The sequence below is a fragment of the Pinus tabuliformis genome, chromosome 8, assembly GCF_031772625.1.
Source record: "Pinus tabuliformis cultivar Carrire ecotype Pingquan chromosome 8, CPIR1, whole genome shotgun sequence".
Taxonomy (NCBI): Eukaryota; Viridiplantae; Streptophyta; class Pinopsida; order Pinales; family Pinaceae; genus Pinus; species Pinus tabuliformis.
The window spans coordinates 995,400,281-995,421,314 of record NC_142294.1 but is presented as its reverse complement, the minus strand read 5'-3'; the positions used below and the strand labels follow the sequence as shown (position 1 = coordinate 995,421,314).

Sequence of the window (21,034 nt, the reverse complement as noted above, 5' to 3'; positions counted from 1 at the left end):
AGATTTTATGACAATCTAATAAGAAGAAGAATTTGAAAGGGCTTTCCCTCTTGTGGGGGTTTCCCCTGGTCTTTGACCAAATCTTGTGTCTCTTATTGTTCTTGATTGTCTCCTATTGTTCATTGCATTTACTGTTATATTGCTATTTGTTACTGGAAGATTAAATTGATTTGAAAGTGACTGCCAATTGAAGAAAAATTGGGGCAAAGTGATTGTAACAACATAGAACATTGAAAAATTAACTTGTTATCAGAGGCAAGGTGACGACAAGCCCTAGGAGACAAGAGTCTAGACCAATCATCTTTGAATGAAGCTAAATGAGCCTATTTGACTTGGTTAAGATGTCTACCGCCTATTTCAAGGATACAAAGAAGCTGGGTGACTCATCAAACTTTGCTGCTTGGAAGATCAAGGTGGAAGTGATATAAGATGTCTTGGAATATGTGCAAGGAAAAGTACCTGAGCCACTGGAAAATGCTCCCGCTGTTGCCAAGTCCAAATACAAGAAAGGTGAGCTCAAAGCCAAGAAAATTCTTATTGAGTCTTTGAAAGATCATTTGCTTACCTATGTTGGAAAATTGAAGAAGTCTAAGGATATATTTGATAAGCTGGTTGGGTTGTATGAGGTCGACAACTTGAATCATATCCTCTCCTTGAAAACTCAACTCAAGGACATGAAGATGAACAAGGGAGAATCTGTGCAATCCTATGTCATGGTGATATCCCAATTAAGGAATCAATTGCAGAGGGCTAGAGAGTAGATATCTGACAGAGAGTTGGTGTTGGTCACTTTTCAAGGTCTTCCTCCTACTTGGGAAACCCTCATCACTACTATTAGCAACAATGACGAGTTCCCATCATTTGATGAATTGGTTGGCAAATGTACTCAAGAAGAAAGCAGGATGATCTCTAGAGGGAGGATTCAAAAGCATGAAGAAGGAGAACCCTCTGCATTTGCTGCTCAATACAAGAAGAGGAAAGGAAGAGGCAGACCATCTAAATCTAGAAAACCTCTTCTAGATTCTAGGGATTGCAAGAGAAGGTATAGAAAAGACAAGCCTCAAGTTGAATGCTTCAATTGCCACAAGCATGGTCACTAGGCCTGAGACTGTTCGGGAAGGGGAGATGCTCCAAGGTCCAACAGTGGCTTCAAGAACAATTGGTTTAATGATAGAAGAAGAGGCAATGATAGAAGAAGGGGTGATGATAGAGGGAGAAGAGATGCTCCTGATGACCGTGGAGAATGTTATCGTCCGCAAAAAGATCAAGGAACTCAAGGTATGAAAATAATGGTACTGCCTCTCAATCTAAATATATTCTTATTTCTGCGCTTTCTAGTTCCTCTCCTCCAAATCCATATGATGGTTGGTAGATGGTGGGGCTTCTAGACATTTCTCTGGGTACAAGGAAATCCTCTCAAATCTGGTTGAGAGGGAGACCAATCTAACAATCATCCTTAGGGACAACTCTACTCATCTTGTAAGGGGTTTTGGTTCTGTCAAATTTCATTTGGACTCTGGGGAATCCATTCTTCTTCATGATGTTATGTATGTTCCAAGACTAAAGAAGAACTTGGTATCTATATCTGCCTTGGAAGACAAAGGGATGAGAGTAGCCTTCATAAGAGGAAAAGTCCTCACTTGGCCCATGGAATCTTTCATGAGGGATGCTTTCGCGTTGGGATCTTGAGTTGAAGGACTTTATAGAGTTAATGGACGACCACTGCAAGCTATAGTCCACGATATCAATCATCAAAGTGAGCTATGGCACTGAAGGTTGGCACATCTACATTATGAAGCCCTGCCTAAAGTAAGGAAGTTGGTTTTTGGGATGCTTGATGTTCAAGCTAGTCATGATGGAGTATGTCTGGGATGTGCCGGTGGAAAGAAGACAAGGAGACCACTCCCCTCCAGCAAAGGCAGGACTAATGATGTTCTACAACTCATCCATTTTGACTTATGTGGACCTATGCCTGTGCACTCCCTTGGTGGCTACCTCTATTATATAACCTCTATTGATGATTTCTCCAGGAAACCATGGATATTCTATTTGAAGCATAAGGACGAAGCATTTGACATGTTCAAGGACTTCAAGGAGCTGACAGAGAATTAAATAGGGAAGAGAATCAAAGTTTCAGCTCCGACAATGGTGGAGAATATACTCAAATGAGTTTGTTGACTTTTGCAAGGAGGCTGGAATCAGGGAAAAGACTTTTGTACCATATAATCCCGAGCAGAATGGTGTGGCTAAAAGAAAGAACAGGTCTATCATGGAAGCTGCCCGAGCCATGTTACATGATCAAAAGATGCCGAAGTTCCTTAGGAGAGAAGCCACAAATACAATAGTCTATGTTCAAAACAGGGTTCCTCATAAAGTCTTGGGTAACAAAACTCCCGAAAAAGTGTTTACAGGTGTGAAGCCCTATATTGGTCACTTGAGGATATTTGGCTACCATGTGTACTTTCATGAGCCGAAGGACAAGAGGAACAAGCTAGAAGCCACCCGCAAGAAAGGTACGTTTGTTGGATATTGTGAAAATTTTAAATTCTAAAGCCTTTAGCATATATATATATATATATTGTGAAAATTCTAAATTCTGAATTTTCACAATATATATATATATATTGTGAATTTTCACAATATATATATTTTCACATATATATATATATATATATATATATATATATATGGTCAAAAGAAAATCAAGTTTAGTAGGGATGCGACATTTGATGAAGTTGCTACCCTTGGAAAAGCAAGGACCTTCCTTTGCCTCCTCCTGTTGAGAAGAAGAATGATGACAAGTACCTACTAGAAGGTCCTCCTACGCTAGAATATGAGAAGGATATTGTTGATGATCCATGGAGCCTATGGACCCCTTAGATCCTCCTCCATGTAATCCCCCTACTAGGAAAGGGACCATTATGACTTAGTGATACATTATAGGACGTTGAAAGATATGCTGCTGCTAGAGGAACCTTTGGAGAAATCAAGAAACCATGTTGATACCAGGGATATGTTGTAGCTATGAGCACCATCATACAGGGTGAGCCTACCACTTTTGAAGAAACAATGAAAGAGCAGGTTTGGAAGGATGCCATGGCCAAAGAGTACGAGTCTATTATAAAGAATGATGTATGGGATGTTATTTTGGGACCTAAAGGAAAGTCTGTCGTAGCCTCAAAGTGGCTTTACAAGATCAAGCATGTAGATGATGGAAGCATTGAGAAGTATAAGGTGAGGTTTCTGGCTAGAGGTTAATCCCAGAAAGAGGGAGAAGATTATGATGACATCTTTGCACCTGTTGCTTGATATACCACTATTAGATCTATTGTTGCCCTTGCTGCTAGTAAAGGATGGACCCTTTACCAAATGGATGTAAAGATTGTGTTTCTTCATGGCATACTCTAGGAAGAAGTATATGTTGAGTAGCCTCAGGGATTTGAAGCTATGTTACCGGATCCGTCAACCTCGGGGGATGGATTCGCGGATCCCCGGATCTGATCCGGATCCGGATCCGGATTCGCTTGGATACGCCTAAGAACCGGTTTAAAAATGTTTCCTTCACCATAACACGCATCCCGGTGTTTAAACTACAGTTCGTGTGATTTTTGGTTTTTTACAATACAAATAAAAGTCTCTCTGTTTGTATTCGCTGAATTCCGGTCTTTTTGTTCACAGGAGAAATTCTTCCCCAATTAATACCTACCTTAAAACCTGGCTTGTAAACGGATCCGGTGTGTTGCTTGTACCCACCACTGCGGGGCACCCTCGTTGGGTCCTACCGGCACCAATAGAACATATCAGTATTGGACAAAAAGAGTGTTAAAACTCTGGTTCAGGCTTCAGCGCTATAACCCATCTTTGTTGATATCATGTTCACTGTATTAAACACATTCAGCGCTATAACCCAACATTGATGTTTTTTTTCCATCGCACAACATAAGTTAGAAATATAGTCAAATACTATTTGTATAAAAAATCAGGGCCAAAAAATTAATGTTTTGGAGATTATTCACGCAGACAAATGTCGCAACTCAACTTCTAGGAATAGCAAAGAAGGGTAGTATTAATAACTATATAATTTATAAACATATTAAAATGATAGTATAGATATCCTATAAAAAATTAAATTTATAATACTATAGTTTATAGGATTATATAAAGCAAAATAGAATCTGCCTCTTTCCTGAGTTTGACCGAGAGTTAAATGACCCACCTAATATTCAACCCAGCTAAGACACAGCCATTAGCGCACCCAACAACAAATCACGTTTTTATTAATGGTTAAGATGGCGGGTGGAGAATGACTCCACATTAAGTCCATTGTGTTGTTTCATGGCTCGTGAACTCTCCCATTTGTTTTAGGCATCTCGCATGACCCCGCATTATATATATTAATTAAGCTTTATTATATTTTAAAGTTACCTTTTATATTTAGATATTAATTAAACTTTGTTATATTTTAAAGTTACTTTTTATATTTATATATTAATTAAACTCTATTATATTTTAAAGTTCACTTTTATATTTATATATTAATTAAACTTTATGATATTTTAAAGTTACTTTTTACATTTATATTTATACCGTTCAAAATTTATAATTTATAATTATTATAAACTTGTCTTTTAAAAATTATAATTTAAAATGAAGTTCTATTACTTATATTATGATTTCTGTTGCAGGATAAATAGAAATATTAAAATTTATATATTTATAAAATTAAATATATTGATTTATTGTATCATATATTTAAAATATATATTAAATATTATACAAGTTATACATTTAAAATTTTGTATTTTTACAAGTTGTAATTTTTTTGACTAGCTACTGTTTATCTTCTCCGAAAGTAAGTAAACATATTAATGGCTCAAGGTCTAGAGGCATCTTGCAAGTTTGCAAGTCACCCTTATTACAAACCACACACAACTTACAAATTATTTTTAGAGGTGGTCAATTTTGTCTACACATAATGATGTAGCGACATGTTGAGGTCTTCAGATTGTACCAATAGAGGTTAGACTAGTGACCATAAATATTGTAGCCTTTTACCTACCATGGAAAATATTTATATACTATATATACCTGCCGTTTCCCCACCGTATCCGGATCCTGGCTTTTAAAAAATCTGATGGATCCGTATCCGGATTCGCATCCGGATCCGTATCCGGATCTGAATCCTGGTAACTTAGATTTGAAGTGAAGGATAGGAAGCCTCAGGTTTGCAGGTTGAAGAAGGCACTATATGGTTTGAAGCAAGCCCTTAGAGCATGGTATGCCTGCATTGATAGCTACATGGTGAAACTTGGATTCACGAGATGTAATGCTGATTCGAACCTTTACTTGAAAGTGGTCCAAGGTATGCCTTTGATTTTGGTTTTATATGTTGATGTTTTATTTTTGATAGGTAGTGAGCCTCTGATGCTCAAGTGTAAGAGGGAGTTGGCCTTTGAGTTTGAAATGAAGGATCTTGGTTTGATGCACTGTTTCCTTGGATTAGAAGTGTGGCAAAGACTTGGTGAGATTCTCCTTTCTCAAGGAAAATATGTCGTGAAACTGTTGGAAAAATTTGGAATGGTAGAATGCAAGTCCTTGGCCACTTCGATGGAAATGAACTTCAAGAAGCTATGTGGAGATGTTGTTGGACCTGATTTGGCGAACGCCTCTAAGTATCGATAGTTGATTGGGGCCTTGATGTTCCTTGTAAACACCCGTCTAGACATATTTTTTGTAGTTAACACTTTGAGTCAATTCGTGACTGAGCCTCTACATGCACATTGGGTTGCTGCCAGTGTTTTACGAAACGGCCGAACCGAAACGGAAACGGCCGTTTCTGACCGTTTCATTGCCGATTTTATTGACCCGGCCCTTGACCCGGCTCGGCTGACCGAGTCAGCTATGACTCGGTCAACCCGGCCGGGTCCGTATTGACTCGGCCGAGTCATGGAAAGACGGCTGGGCAGCGTTTTTTTTTAAAAAAAAAATCAATTTTTTGCTGATCTTTGGTAAAGTTAGTTAGGGTTTGTGGATTCTAAATGGTTATTGTAATTTGTTAAATGCTTTTGGGGTCCATTTCCCCCTCCCAAACTCTATTTAAGACAGCCAAATGCTCTCATTTCACTCACAACAGTCTTATGCATTTGAGTGAGAGTCTTCTTTGAGAGTTAGTGAGCAGTTCTTGAGCTTGTTTTGGAGCAGCAGTGAGGAGTCTTGGAGGAGCATTGTAGCTGGAGTGAGGAGCTTCTTGGGTAGCCATTTGGAGCAGCATTGAGGAGCTGATTTTTGGAGCAAGCTTGAGGAGGCAGTTTGTGCCTGGAGGTATTTTTTTCCACCTCTATAAATCTGTTTTTACTTAGTAAATTTTAGGTGCATATCAAGATAGCTTAGAGAGTGTTTTTAGTCAAATAAATGAACATTGAATCAATTTTTTTTTTTTTTTTTTTTTTCATTTTCAGATTGTTTTCCTAGTCAAAAAATGGCACCTAGAGCAAAAGATCCTGCTTGGGCATATGTTGAAATGGTTGATAGTGAGATGTGTTGCAAGTTTTGCCATAGGAAAATTAAGTCAGGTCCTGGGGGGATTAATAGGCTGAAACAACACTTGGCAGGGATTAAAGGCAATATTACTGCATGTAAATCTGAGGAAATTGGGGAGATTAGAAAGAATTTGTTGGAAAGCTTTGAAAAATTTAATGCAGAAAAGACTAGGCAAAAAGAGATACAGGCTGAAATTGGGAGGAAGAGGGAGATACAAAGAATGATGGCTGCCAACCCCCACTATGAGTTTGAGGGTTCTTCCTCTATCCCTCAAACTGATGCATCAAACCCTTTCCGTTATGTTCTTCCCTCTTTTGCTTCTGTTCAAGATAAGGGAAAGGGTAGAATGAAGGGTGATGGGACTATCAAAAGTTTTTTCACTCACTCAGGCTCCTCTCCATCAGATGCACATGGTCCTGAAGTTGGTAATAGTAAAGGTCTTGCTCAGCCCACTTTAGATGACCATTGGAAGAAAGAATTGAGGGAGATTGCTTGTGACTATATAGCTAGATGGTGGTATGATGCTGATATCCCTTTTAATGCTGCTCGTTCACCATATTATGAGCCTATGTTTGAGGCCATACATGCTGCTGGAAAAGGCTTCAAAGGCCCTACTATGCAAGAGCTAAGGGGGTTTCGTTTGCAGAAAGAAATTCAATCAATTAATGAGTATTTGCAAGATTTCAAGGAATCATGGGCAAGAACAGGGTGTACCATCATGTCAGATGGATGGACTGATCAAAGAAACCGTACCATCATAAACTTTCTTGCCTTCTGCCCACAGGGAACCATGTTTTTAAAATCAGTTGATGCATCTGATAAGGTAAAAGATGGCCACTTGTTGTTTCAGCTATTGGATGAGGTTATTCAGGATGTGGGGGTGGCTAATGTTGTTCAAATCATCACAGACAATGCCTCTAACTATGTTCTTGCTGGTAGACTGTTAGAGGAAAAACACAAGACCATCTTTTGGACCCCATGCACTGCACATTGCATAGACCTCATGCTTGAGGATATTGGAAAATTAGATTGGGTCAGAAACACTGTAGATAATGCCAAAAGCATAACAAAATTTATCTACAATCATACACTGGTTTTGAGTCTCATGAGGAAACACACTGGAGGCAAGGATATCATTAGGCCTGCCATCACTAGATTTGCTACACATTTTTTGACATTGCAATCTATGCTTTCCCAACATAGAAACTTGCAAAAGATGTTTTCCAGTGATGAATGGAATCAAAGCAGTTGGTCTAACAAACCAGAAGGCAGAGAATTGAAAAGGAAAGTCCATGATGAAACTTTTTGGAGAAAGGCAGCAGAGATTGTGAAGCTTGCTGAGCCACTAGTTAAGGTGTTGCGGTTGGTGGATGGGGAAAGGTTGGCTATGGGCTTCATTTATGAGGCTATGGATCAAGCAAAGGAGCAAATAAAGACAGCATACAAGGATAGAGTGGCAAAGTATGGGCCCATTTGGGCAATCATTGATGAAAGATGGAACAATCAACTCCATCGCCCTATACATGCAGCTGGGTATTTTTTGAACCCACGGTATCATTATAAAGCTAAGGAGTCAGGAGCTTTGAGGGGGGAGGTCAGAGATGGACTGGTTGATTGCATTGAGCGCATGGTCCCATCGGAGTCTGATCAGCTGTTGATACATCAGCAGGTCACATCCTTCAGCAATGCAACAGGTACCTTTGGGAAGAACCTAGCAAAGATTGCAAGAGAAGCAGATGAGCCAGGTAAACAAAAATTTCAATTTTCAATTTCTTAATGGTTTTACTTTTTTTATTAAAGTTTGTTAAATCATTTATAATTTGAAAGTTAGATATAATTTGTAATTTTGTTGAGCTTTAGCCTTCATCTAACTCATAATTCATTACACTCCTATGTTTTTTGCAGCACAATGGTCGGAGGCCTTTGGTGGCCAGTGCCTTGAATTGCAAAGGTTTGCAATTCGTATTTTGAGTCAAACTTGCAGTGCATCTGGGTGTGAGCGCAATTGGTCTGTATTTGAGAGGATTCACACAAAGAAGAGAAACCGTTTGGAGCAAAAACGGTTGAATGATCTAGTTTTTGTCCAATACAACCTTCGGCTCAGACGGAACCAATTGCTGAACAAAAGACCTGATTCAGATCCCATTGTGTTGGAAGACATTGACCCAACATCAGATTGGGTAGTGGAGAGTCGTCTACCAGAGTTTGATCCTGATGAGGATCTTGAATCACTTGATGTTGGAGATCCACTGCAGCATGTTCAGTTGAATGCAGATCCCAATCCACCAGCCTCAGTCTCACAGCCAGCTAGTAGGACTCTAGTTGTAGGTGCTTCCTCTGCTCAGCCACGACAGAAGCGCAGCTGCATTTGTACTCTATCTCAGCTTGCATCTGCTGCACAGCCTAGTGGTACTGGCACCACTTCTACAGTTGCAGTTGGAGACGATGATGATGAGGAGGAGCCATGGGGCCCCTTGTCTGACTTTGATGATGATGATCCAGAGATTGGTCGAGATGATCTTGGCTCCTCTGGCAGTAGCTACTAGCCTCCTTGGTTATTTGTATTTTGTTTTGACTCTTGAGTCTTTGATCATGTATGACAGACTACAGTTGACTATGTATTTAGTTTTACTATTGCCATTGGGTACACCGTACCATTTTGATATAATGGATTGGTTCATGAGCCTACTTTGATCATATGTTGTCTTCCATGTATATTATAATGTTGTGTGTTTGGAAACTTGAATGAAAATCTTTAAAATTATGTTTTTTTATAAAAAAAATAAATATTTAATGTATTTTTTACAACGACCGAGTCATTGAAATCGAGCCGGCCGAGTCATTACCGAGTCCGAGTCCGAGTCCGAGTCGATCCTCGAGTCCGAGTCCGAGTTGTAAAACATTGGTTGCTGCCAAGCATGTGTTGAGATATTTGCATGGGATGATCAATCTTGGTTTGAGATATACAGCCAGGGATGTGAGACTTCATGGGTACGCTGTGCTAACTGGGCTAGAAGTGTTATTGACACGAAAACACATCAAGGTGCTGCTTTAGTTTGGAGCTTGCCATGATATCTTGGATGAGCAGGAAGTAGAAGTCTGTAGCTTTGAGCACGACAGAGGTAGAGTATATTGCTGCTAGCATGACTGGCTGTGAGGCTATATGGTTGAGGAAGCTCTTTGGAGAGCTGTTTGAGCAGGTGCTAGATACAACAATGATATATTGCGATAACAAGAGTGGGATCCGATTGGCAGAGAATCCTGAATTTCATGACAAGTCCAAGAATATTGAGATCAGGTATCATTATAAAGACATGATGCAAAGAGAAGCAATGAGACTCCATCGTATTTCGACAAACGAGCATATAACAAATATACTCTGCAAGGCTTTGCTAAAAGGGAAGTTCTTGGTCTTGAGAGAGCAGTGTGGACTGATGGATGTGATCCTCCTGGGTAAGGGTCCTGACTAATCGAGAACACTAAGCTATGCTCTTCCCCCCTTTTTGAGTTCCCAAGGAGACGAATTGAGGCAGAGAGGTCTTGGGGTTGAAGGAACTCGTGGACAATAGGTGTGTCTGATCCTTACCTCACAGTAAGTGTGTATCTCTCCTATTGTCATCGTAGTGTTGTGCAGGGTTGTGGGGGAGCATCTCCCCCCCCTCGAACCCGCTCCTGGCGTGGGCTCCCTTCGGGAGCGACCCTGAGAGTGCACTGCCTAATTTTTTTTTCGCTCCCTAGCCTTTTTTGCAAAAACATTCCAAATGCAATTTTTTTTTCAATGAAGCAATAATTTTTGAGTGGGACAACCTAATGGTCAAGCCTATGGCCCTAGTATTGATATGCAATTCATGGTAATGTTAAATTCTTAAAGTAAAAGTGACATTCTCCTTAATCTTCATTTTCATCCTTTTACTTAAATTTTTAACATTACCGTGAAATGACTCGGGATGTTTGAGAGTGGTTCTGACCTCATTGGATTTCATATGGAGAAAGTAGAATTTTAGATCTCATTCAAAATCCAGCAGACTTATCAGTTTTTCAGGATTTCAGGATTGGGGGATTGCAATGTTTCCATTGGATTTTGTCATGTACTAGGGTATGGAACTCGTATTTAATCAAGAGAATCAATCCCTCTATGTACCTTCATGATAGTGACATTGTTTGTAGAACTCCTCTATCATGACCCTACTAAAAATGTACCCATTCACTCAAACAAAATCTTGACTTTACATGCTATGTTTTTTCTATCTTATGTTAATGCTTAGAGGGTGATATTAAGGACAAAGACCCCTATAAAGATCTAGAGGTAATGACAAAGATACCTCTGGATGTTAATGCTTAGAGGGTGATACTAACGACAAAAATCTTGATTTTCCAACAAGACTAAGAAATTAGACATTTCTCATGGCAGCAAGAGGCCCAAGCATTAGCAATAGATAATAGATTTACTTGTCTTTTCTAGTTTCTAGTAGTTTTTATAACTGTTGACTCTTTCATATTTATTATGATATTTTTTGTAAACAATATATGACAATTTATGTTTGAAGTTTGAAGTTGGCAATTATAACTCATTGGTAATGAATTATGAATATGATGGTTCATGAAAGTTGAAAGTTGTTTCATTTCATTTCATTTTATAACATTTCATTTCATGTTAGATTTTTTATATAATTTTGGTAATCAATGATGATAAATGTTATGTATTGAATTTTGAAAGCTTGAAACTTTAAGATTGATGAATCATGAGACTTGATATGTTGTATGTTACTAACTTGTGGACGTGGTTGATGAAGATTATAACTTTTAGATGATTGATGTTATATGGTTCAATCTATGTTTTTATGCTTTTTATATTTAATTCATCATTTTACATGCTTTTGTTGACATATATGCATCAAAATATATAAAAATATATATTATATAAAAATTTGCTCTTGATTCGCTCCTGAATCGAGAGCTTTTGAAAATCTCGCTTCCCCCTACCGCTCTCGCTCCTCGCTTTCACTCCTACTGCCAAGTAACCTTGGTGTTGTGTCTGATCCTTACCTCACAGTTAGTGTGTATCTACCCTACCAAGTATACCCCAGTATGCGTCCTACCCGCAAGCTAGGATTGTTGAGATTGCCACCCATCTGACCAATGGGTGAGGAGACTTGGGCATGTATGATCCTTGCCTATGGCAAGTGTGTATCTCCCCCAAGTGACTTGGGTTGTGTTTGACCCTTAACTTTCATGGTAAGTGTGTATCTCCTCCTAAGGTAGTGGATGCAGGTGTTCTACCGCTGACTCTTAAGGGTCAAGTTTGGAAGATCAATGGACAATAGGATAGTTGTGATCCTTACCTCACGGTAAGTAGTATCTTGCTTATTGTTCCGACGATAGGATAACTATGATCCTTACCTTCCATGGTAAGTTGTATCCTGCGTGTTGTCCTTGGATAAAGGGTGGTAGTTTGAGCTCTCCTATGATGTCAAATTCTTCTTCTTTTAGATTCGAGAGTGTTCAACAGATGAGCAGAGATGAGCATAAACGACATTTTAATTTGATTTGATGATGACGAGACATTTGAGATGGGACATATGACGCAGTGAGAAATTTCTCCCTAGCTGAGAGGTAGTGTTAATTTGGTAGCTCAGGGACAAATTTCCTCATCTAGAGAAGACCCTCTTTGCCCTTGGAAGAATTTAATTTGGTCAAATAAAAATATATTTTTAATGTAAAAACCTGCTTGTGCACAAAAGTTTAGGTTGACCTAGAAGTCAAATTGGGTCTCCTCCAACGTGTATAAATAAACCTAATGTCACATCACTTTGGAGCATCTCATCTCAAGCATTCTCTTCTCTTCTATGGTTTGTTCAGCGGTAAAAGTTGTAGGATCTTGTCACACATGCGAGGAGGAGGAGGCCTTTTTCTGTTGACGAAAGTTTGACTTCTATTTGGGAAAGTTTGACCCGCTCATTGACCAACTTTGACTTATCATTTTAACTTGTTTTGACCTAATTTGGATATGTTTTTGGAGGCCACATTCTTTGGCATAGAGATCAAGGTTTTCTGGGTTGTTTGACTTTTGTTGACGCATACTTTGACCATAGAGAATATGAATTTTGACCATGGACTCTCTCTCCTTTGACCAAATTCTTGCTCACTGTTTTTGATGGGTTTATTGTTTTTTGAAGGCCGAATTTAATGCAATAAGTGGCCACGAAATCCTCCTCCAAGCTTTGAAAGGGAAGCAAACACCACTCTAAGTATCTCCTCTAACCTCCACGACAAAGGTCAGCCTCAAGGACTGATACTCTATCCACCAAGTGAGTTCCCAGTACTGCCTCTGCGCTGGCCCAGGTAGTGTGAAAGTCACATTGCCAAGCTATAAGCTCAACCAGCTCCCAAACTCTCCCAAATGTCGACAATCCTCCCTAGACTCCTCTCTGGAAAATCTCATGCCCAAACTCCACTGCAAGACACCAACAACAAACTCGACCTCCTCTCCACTGTGTCCTCTAGTAATATGCACCACCTGGAAGTGAATGCCACTGCTGGAAATCACAATGAGGTCCTCCTCCTAAAGAAATGCAGAAAGCCTTCCTAGGGTGGCACTCAAAGTCCCCCGAAGAAAGGGTGAGCTCTTCGCTTCAAGAACTCGTGCTAAACAGCAAGTGACTCGGCTAAGTAGCTCGAGCAACCAAAGAGAAATCGATATACCAAAAAGATGAATGAGATGAGGAGAGCTGCTTTCCTTTTATAGATTTCGTGGAGCACTTTTCCCTCCAATTCGTCCTCCATTGTATGCCCTCACTTAACCACCATCATGCAAAACTTAACCACCGCCATGTAAATCGAACTAGGGAGTGCATATTTCCCTAGTGAGGGTGGCCCCCATGTGTGACTTAAGTACAACATAAATAACTTTTCCTAAGTCTAATCTCCTAATAAAATCGAATGGGGTCCACTAGCCCCAAAATTGGCCCCATAATACAAAAAATAATCTTGTTCCAAAATAATTTAGGAAGGGACATGACAATCCTCCCCTCACAAATGTTGCTTGTCCCCAAGCAACTTCAATGCTAGATGCTCAAGAATGTGCTCTCCTTCCCAAGTGGCATCCTCATCGGGTAAACTCTTCCAACTCACCAAATATTCTCTAATGATCCTGCTTTTGAGCTTCCTCTCCTTGGTCTCTAAGATGGCCTCTGGCTCTAGGATCGAATGCCACTCATCATCAAGTGGAGGCAACTCCATGACTGCTGTAACCTGCTGCCCCAACACCCTCTTGAGGCATGACACATGAAAGATGTTATGAATCCTACTCCCTGGTGGTAGCTCCAACTCGTAAGCCACCTCTCCAACCCTCCTGATCACTCTGTATGGCCCAAAAAATCTCGGCTGCAACTTTTCGGTCCCCTTCTGCTTCAATGTGGACTGTCGATACGACTGCAATATAAGGTAGACCAAGCCCCCCCCCCCCCTCAAAATGCCTCTCTACTTGATGCCGATTAGCATACATCTTCTGCTGGTTTTGGGCTGTCTGTAAGTTATCCTTAAGAGCCTTAAGGATATCTTGGCTCTCTAGGATCCAATCCTTGGCCTTTGGGGCCCTGCTGTCTCCAAAAACAATATTAGCAAAATACAAAGCATCATAACCATATAAGGCACGAAAGGAGTCATACCAATGGACATATGATGGGTGGTGTTGTAACAATACTCTCCCAGATGCAACCATCGAATCCAAGCCCTCTGCTGCCCTGTCACATAATTCTTCAGATAGCCCTCTAACCACTGGTTCACCCTATTTGTTTGACCATCGGTCTGCGGATGATAGTTGGTGCTCGAGGTGAGCTCAATGCCCATTGCTAACTAGTTTGAAGAGCTCCTGACAAAATCCTCCCATGAATTAGCTATCTCTGTCACCGACTATGGTCTTAGGGAGTCTGTGCAAACGAAAGACCTCCCTAAAGAACAACTCTGCCATCTATGAGGCTAAATATCGTGTCAGTATGGCAAAGCAGTATGCAAACTTGGTTAGTCGGTCGACGACCACAAAAATATAGTCCTTCCCTTGCACCGAGGGAAGTCCAGTGATGAAATCCATAGAGATGGTCTCCCATTGCCCCTTAGGGATGGGAAGAGGCTGCAACAATCTTGCTGGATGGGTCAACTCTCCTTTGTTCCTCTAGAAAGCTTCGTACTCCTGCACATGCCTCAACACATCTCCCTTGAGGCCCTTCCAAGTGAAGCACTCTCTCACTACCATATAAGTCTTCCTAAACCCCTGGTGCCTGGACAAAGGAGAATCATGCGCTGCTCGAAGGTCGTACTTTCTCAACTGTGATCTCGGAACCAAAAATATGCGCTCCTTATAATAAATAACCTCATCCATCACCCTGTAGCGTTCATCTGCATAGATTCCCTCCAAGATCTCGCATGCTCGACGATCCTTGGAGCACTCTACCAATAACTGAGCCTTCTAGTCATGACAAATGCTCATGATGAAAAGCCCGACTGGTCTCCTGGATAGTGCATCTGCCACTATGTTGTGCTTCCCTCGCACATACTCAATGTCAAAATCGCAGGCCTGTACTTTGCTGACCCATCTTTGTTGTCTGTCATTGAGGCCTTGCCGCCCAATGAAATGGCGAACACTGTTGTGATCTATCTTCACCCGAAATCGATTCCCCACCCAAGTACTGTCTAAATTTGGCAAAGCAGTGTGCAAACTTGGTTAGTCGGTCGACGACCACAAAAATATAGTCCTTCCCTTGCACCGAGGGAAGTCCAGTGATGAAATCCATAGAGATGGTCTCCCATTGCCCCTTAGGGATGGGAAGAGGCTGCAACAATCTTGCTGGATGGGTCAACTCTCCTTTGTTCCTCTAGAAAGCTTCGCACTCCTGCACATGCCTCAACACATCTCCCTTGAGGCCCTTCCAAGTGAAGCACTCTCTCACTACCATATAAGTCTTCCTAAACCCCTGGTGCCTGGACAAAGGAGAATCATGCGCTGCTCGAAGGTCGTACTTTCTCAACTGTGATCTCGGAACCAAAAATATGCACTCCTTATAATAAATAACCTCATCCATCACCCTGTAGCGTTCATCTGCATAGATTCCCTCCAAGATCTCGCATGCTCGACGATCCTTGGAGCACTCTACCAATAACTGAGCCTTCCAGTCATGACAAATGCTCATGATGAAAAGCCCGACTGGTCTCCTGGATAGTGCATCTGCCACTATGTTGTGCTTCCCTCGCACATACTCAATGTCAAAATCGCAGGCCTGTACTTTGCTGACCCATCTTTGTTGTCTGTCATTGAGGCCTTGCCGCCCCATGAAATGGCGAACACTGTTGTGATCTATCTTCACCCGAAATCGATTCCCCACCAAGTACTGTCTAAATTTGGCCAATGCATGCATTATGGCCAACATCTCCTTGTCGTAAATGGAATACGACAACTCATGAGGTAGAAGCTTTCGGCTCTCGAAAGCAATGGGGTGCCCTCCTTGGGACAAGACTGCCCCGATCCCTACACTTGATGCATCACACTCCAATGTGAAAGGCTGAGTAAAATCTGGGAGTGCCAATACCAGACAACAACTCATCACCTCCTTGAGGCGATCAAATGCTGCCTGAGCTCCCTTTGTCCACGCAAAAGCCCCCTTCTTAGTCAGATCAGTAAGGGGTGCTGCCAACTGTGAGAAGCCCTTCACGAACTTCTGATAATAGGTACAGATGCCCAAAAATCCTCTCAACGTTGTCACATCTCGGGGCTCTGGCCAATCTTGAATGGCCCGAATCTTCTCCTCGTGCACCTTGACCCCATCTACACCTATGATGTGTCCCAAGTAAAGCATCTTTGTTAGCCCAAACTCGCACTTGGACATCTTGGTGTAGAATTGTTGCTCCTCCAATATACACAAGACTGTCTCTAAGTGCTGCAAGCGCTCCTCCCATGTACTACTGTAGATGAAGATGCCATCAAAGAATACCAATCAAACCTCCTCAACTGGCCTCAGAATACATGGTTCATGCATGACTGAAAAGTAGTCGGTGCAGCGGTCAACCCAAAAGACATGACCAAGAACTTGAAATACCCATATTGACACCTGAAGGTTGTCTTCAGAATGTCCTGCTCTCTCACTTGGATCCGATGATACCATGACTGCAAATCTATCTTAGAGAAGTATTTGTCTCCTTTAAGCTCGTCCATCAACTCATCAATGCGCGGAATGCGATACGTGTTCTTCAGTGTCTTCTTGTTAAGGGCCCTGTAGTCAATACACATACAGAGAGTCTCGTCCTTCTTCTTCACCAGCACAGCCGAAGAAGCAAACATAATGGAACTTGGTCTGGTGTGACCCAACTCTAATAACTCCCTCATGGATCTCTCGATCTTGTCCTTATAGGCCTTGGAATGCCTATAGGGTGTACTGATGACAACCTGCACAACAAGCTCCAACTCTATAGTGTGCTCGAATCCCCTGTCAGGTGGTTGTCCTGATGGTATATCTCCAAAGACTACCAAATATCTATCCACTACTGCCTATATGTCCGGATGTGATGGTATAGTCTTTCCTCCAGCCTCTGAAATCCTCAGCTCTACTGCCCATGCTATGTCTCCATCCCTCAAATCGACTTCCATTCGGTGGGCCAAAAATATTTGAGGGGGTTATGAATGCATGCCCCTAAGAACCACCGGCTTGCCATCCGGTCCAACAAACTCCATCACTAGTTGTTTTCATTCGATGGTAACCCAACCAAGGGAATACAACCATTGGACACTTAGCACTACATTGGTGTCCGATACATCCACCATGAAAAAGTGGTCTGTCATCGAATAGTTCCTAGTCACTGTCAGAGCAGTAACATATTGAGTGCACTGCATAGTCTTGTCTCTTGGTATTAGGACTGAAAACCCCTCAAACTCTGCAGTGGTGATGCCCCTCATTTGGACCATTTGAGCATCAATAAAATTGTGGGTGGCCCCATTGTCTACCATGATTGAGACACGCTGCCCCTGCACCGTACCTCTTATCCTCATAGTAAAAATTTTGGGAATCCCGCACAAAGAAGCTAGGACTCCCTCGACTGGTGCGAAAGATGCTCTTCCCTGAGGTGGTGGGGGTGGTGGTCCTCTCCCTGCTGGATCCTTGCTGTCTTCGCCACCAAACTCCAACTCCCCATCATCCTCCTGATCAATGTACGAGAAGACATGTAATGGGCCTTGCCTGCTGTGTACCAATGAAGCATAAAAACTATGCTGAAGCAAGAAGACTGATAGCTTGAAGGCTTTAATATATTAAAATACACACAGGTATTTAAAATAATAATTTATTAATATATATAATATTGTATAAGATGATTTGAATGTTCAATGAGGCCTCGCTTTTATACCTCAGCAGGTGACCTTTTGTGAATGGGCATGTCTTTTAGACATGCCTTTTCACTTAATTTAATGACTATTTAACCTAAATAATATTTAATTATTTAATATTAATATTTATTTTATTTATCTAATTGTTATGAATTATATTCATAACATAGCCTCTTCCTTTGGAAGCTTTGTCCTCAAAGCTATATTACTGGCAATCGTCCTTGCAAATGTCGTCTCGGCATATGGAGAGCAGAAGGTCTCCGTCATTGGTGGGTCAGCATCTATAATTCGCTAATAACCCTATTTTGAGTCATTGGTTTGTTTGTTTGTTTTTTTTTGGTTTTTTTTAAACTTCTAATAATTTTTTTTTTTTTTAAACTATTTTTTTTTGAAAACTTTAAATTCTTTTTCATTTATTTATTTATTTTTAAATCATAACATATATATATATATATATATATATATATATATATATATATATATTTAAATTATGATTTATGTTTATAAATTATTTAATAATTAATTATAAATTCTATAGTTATAATTTGTAATTATTTTGTAATTAAACAACCCATGTTACCCATTTACCAACCAACGTCACGGTTGAAAAAGGTACGACGGATTTGGAGGGCCGCATACGATGCCGTCCCTGGAGTTGTTGACTAGGTTGCTGGTTTTGTGCTTTCTACAAGACGTCATTTCCAGTGTATGAGCATGGTCATAGTTGAAAAAGTGTGAAGAATCCACTCCAGGAAGCAGCCATGGTTTCGGATTTATAACATTGATACTTACTCCCAGTAAATTATATAACTGAACCATCCCAGGCATTCCAGGCATTACAGGCATCAAACCTCCAGGCCGTCCAATACCAAAATTGTTTCCAACACCCATACCCATAACATTAGATGCACCATGACCATTGCACATGTTTGTTGATCCGGGCCTTAAACCAAGCTTCTGTTCAGCTTTTGAATGAATCTCATTTATAGTTTTAGCTTTTATCTCTCCACGTCTAGGGATCCATTTACTAGCACGCAACTCAAGAACATCACAAACCATGAACCTCATTCGAGATGCCAGGCGTTGATTATTAGCTAGCTGCTTCATTGAGGAAAAATAAGAATCTATAATAGAACGCGACTTGGGGTTTTCTTCAAGCTGTTTTCCAACGGTGTTGAAAAGATGGCAAAGGGCCTCCACATTTTCTTCAGTAGGAGGAGACTTTGCATCCTGGCCTAACAAATGCTGAATACAATGATGAACAATTTTTTCAGGTACCATTTTCTGCTTGAACAGCTCCCCAATTAGCCTTATATTTCCCAGAGTACGAAGCTTTACCATCTTCTCCTTGTCACGACATTCAACTTCTTGATCTGGGGCTGTCATTTGCTTGATTTCTGCTCGCAGATTGTCTGCACCTTCAAATGCTTCTTGGCAAGTGTTAAGAAGAATCCTATGGAATGCTATTGGTTTTCCGTCTGGTTCTTCAGCTGGAAATTGAGGGAGTGTGGTACTTAGATCATGACATAACTCAGAATACATGGGACAAAATGTCGGTTCCAGCACTGCCTTGTCAAAAATAAGATGCATTACTCCCTGCAGAATGTCTGCTGAGTTGATTCCCGAATTCATTAGTTGATCTTTGAGAACACAAAACTTTTCTGGGGTTAATTTGTTCAGTGTCCCCTTCACAGTTTTTAAAACTTTATCCTTTTCTGACAAGGTTCCCCTCCTGGCCGACCATGGAACTACAACCTTCACTAGAGCAGCAGCTGGTCCAGGCCCCAAGCCTGATGAAACATTAACTTTTGAAAACTGTGAGTTCAATTGCTCCCGGCGAGAAAACTGATAACCAGAGTCCTGTGGTTTTGACATCAGAGCACCATATTCTCTACTTTCACGAAGAGTTTCCCAGGAACCTTCCTTGGGAGCAAGAGCAGGTAGTGGTGATTGGTGTGTGGAAGGTGCAGTATCTAGAAAGAAGCGGCGCCTAGTGTGAGCGCCGCTTGCCCCGAGGATGTTGTCGTTCTTGGGCGGTGGCAATAGGGCCGTCAACCCACCTGTTGGGGCTTCAGAATCACCTTTGGGAAGAGATGAATTATTGTTCCTGGGTGAGGGAAGAGCCGTGAAAATCGAGGAAGCAAAAGAAGAATTGGACTCATTTCCCTTGTTATCACTTTCCTTTCGATATGTTGTAACTTTTGCAATTGATCTTTCTAAACACTGAAATGCTTCTTGAATACTAAACTGTTCAACGTAATCAAGATGTGAACGTAATGGCACATTGTGCGGCGAACTGCGTTCAAAAGCCCGCATGATTATATCGTGTGACATGGCTCTGAAACCACTAAAGCATAAAAACTATGCTGAAGCGTGAAGACTGATAGCTTGAAGGCTTTAATACACATAGGTATTTAAAATAATAATTTATTAATATATATAAAAGATTGTATAAGATGATTTGAACGTACAATGAGGCCCCGCTTTTATACCTCAGCAGGTGACATTTCATGAATGGGCATGTCTTTTTAGACATGCCATTTCACTTAATTTAATGACCATTTAACCTAAATAATATTTAATATTAATATTTATTTTATTTATCTAATTGTTATGAATTATATTCATAACAACCAATGACCAGGTGCCGAAGGCTCTCGACATGTAAAACACAACTTTCTCCTCATGAGGTCTCTCCTGGTCTCGTCATCCAACTGACCCCGCCCTTTAGCTGCTTTCTACGCTGTGGGTGCTCTATTGTCACTTCCCTTCTGAGGGTAGGGAGTACATGAAGGAAATGGAGTTCGGGTCTGGGGGATAGCCCCCTGCAAATCCCGAGCGCAAGATATTTCCTCCAGAAGAGGAAATGGTTTGCGAGACTTCACTAGTCCCCGCAATGGCTCTGTCAACCCCTCTACAAATGTGTATACTCTCCTTGCATCTGACAAATCATGTACCATGACCGAGACCCTCAAAAACTCCGAGATATAATGCTTTGGATGCCCTTCCTGTCTGAGCTGGGTCAACTCCCTGAAGTGAGCCTCTGGATCCTTTCGATCAAAGCACTCCACTACTCTCCGTGTGGAGTCCTCATAGGAGGTCACGCTGGTATGCCTTAGAGTGGAC

At 41.0% G+C, this 21,034-nt stretch overlaps 1 protein-coding gene and 1 pseudogene across 1 annotated transcript in view; one reads left to right on the top strand and one right to left on the bottom strand.

Moving 5' to 3' along the window:
• LOC149238752 (putative protein phosphatase 2C 25) overlaps positions 1 to 21,034 on the top strand; it is a 341,969-nt gene that overhangs the window by 94,060 nt on the left and 226,875 nt on the right. The gene's annotated exons all lie outside the window — the stretch shown is intronic.
• On the bottom strand, positions 18,506 to 20,224 carry LOC149238754 (eukaryotic translation initiation factor pseudogene; annotated as a pseudogene).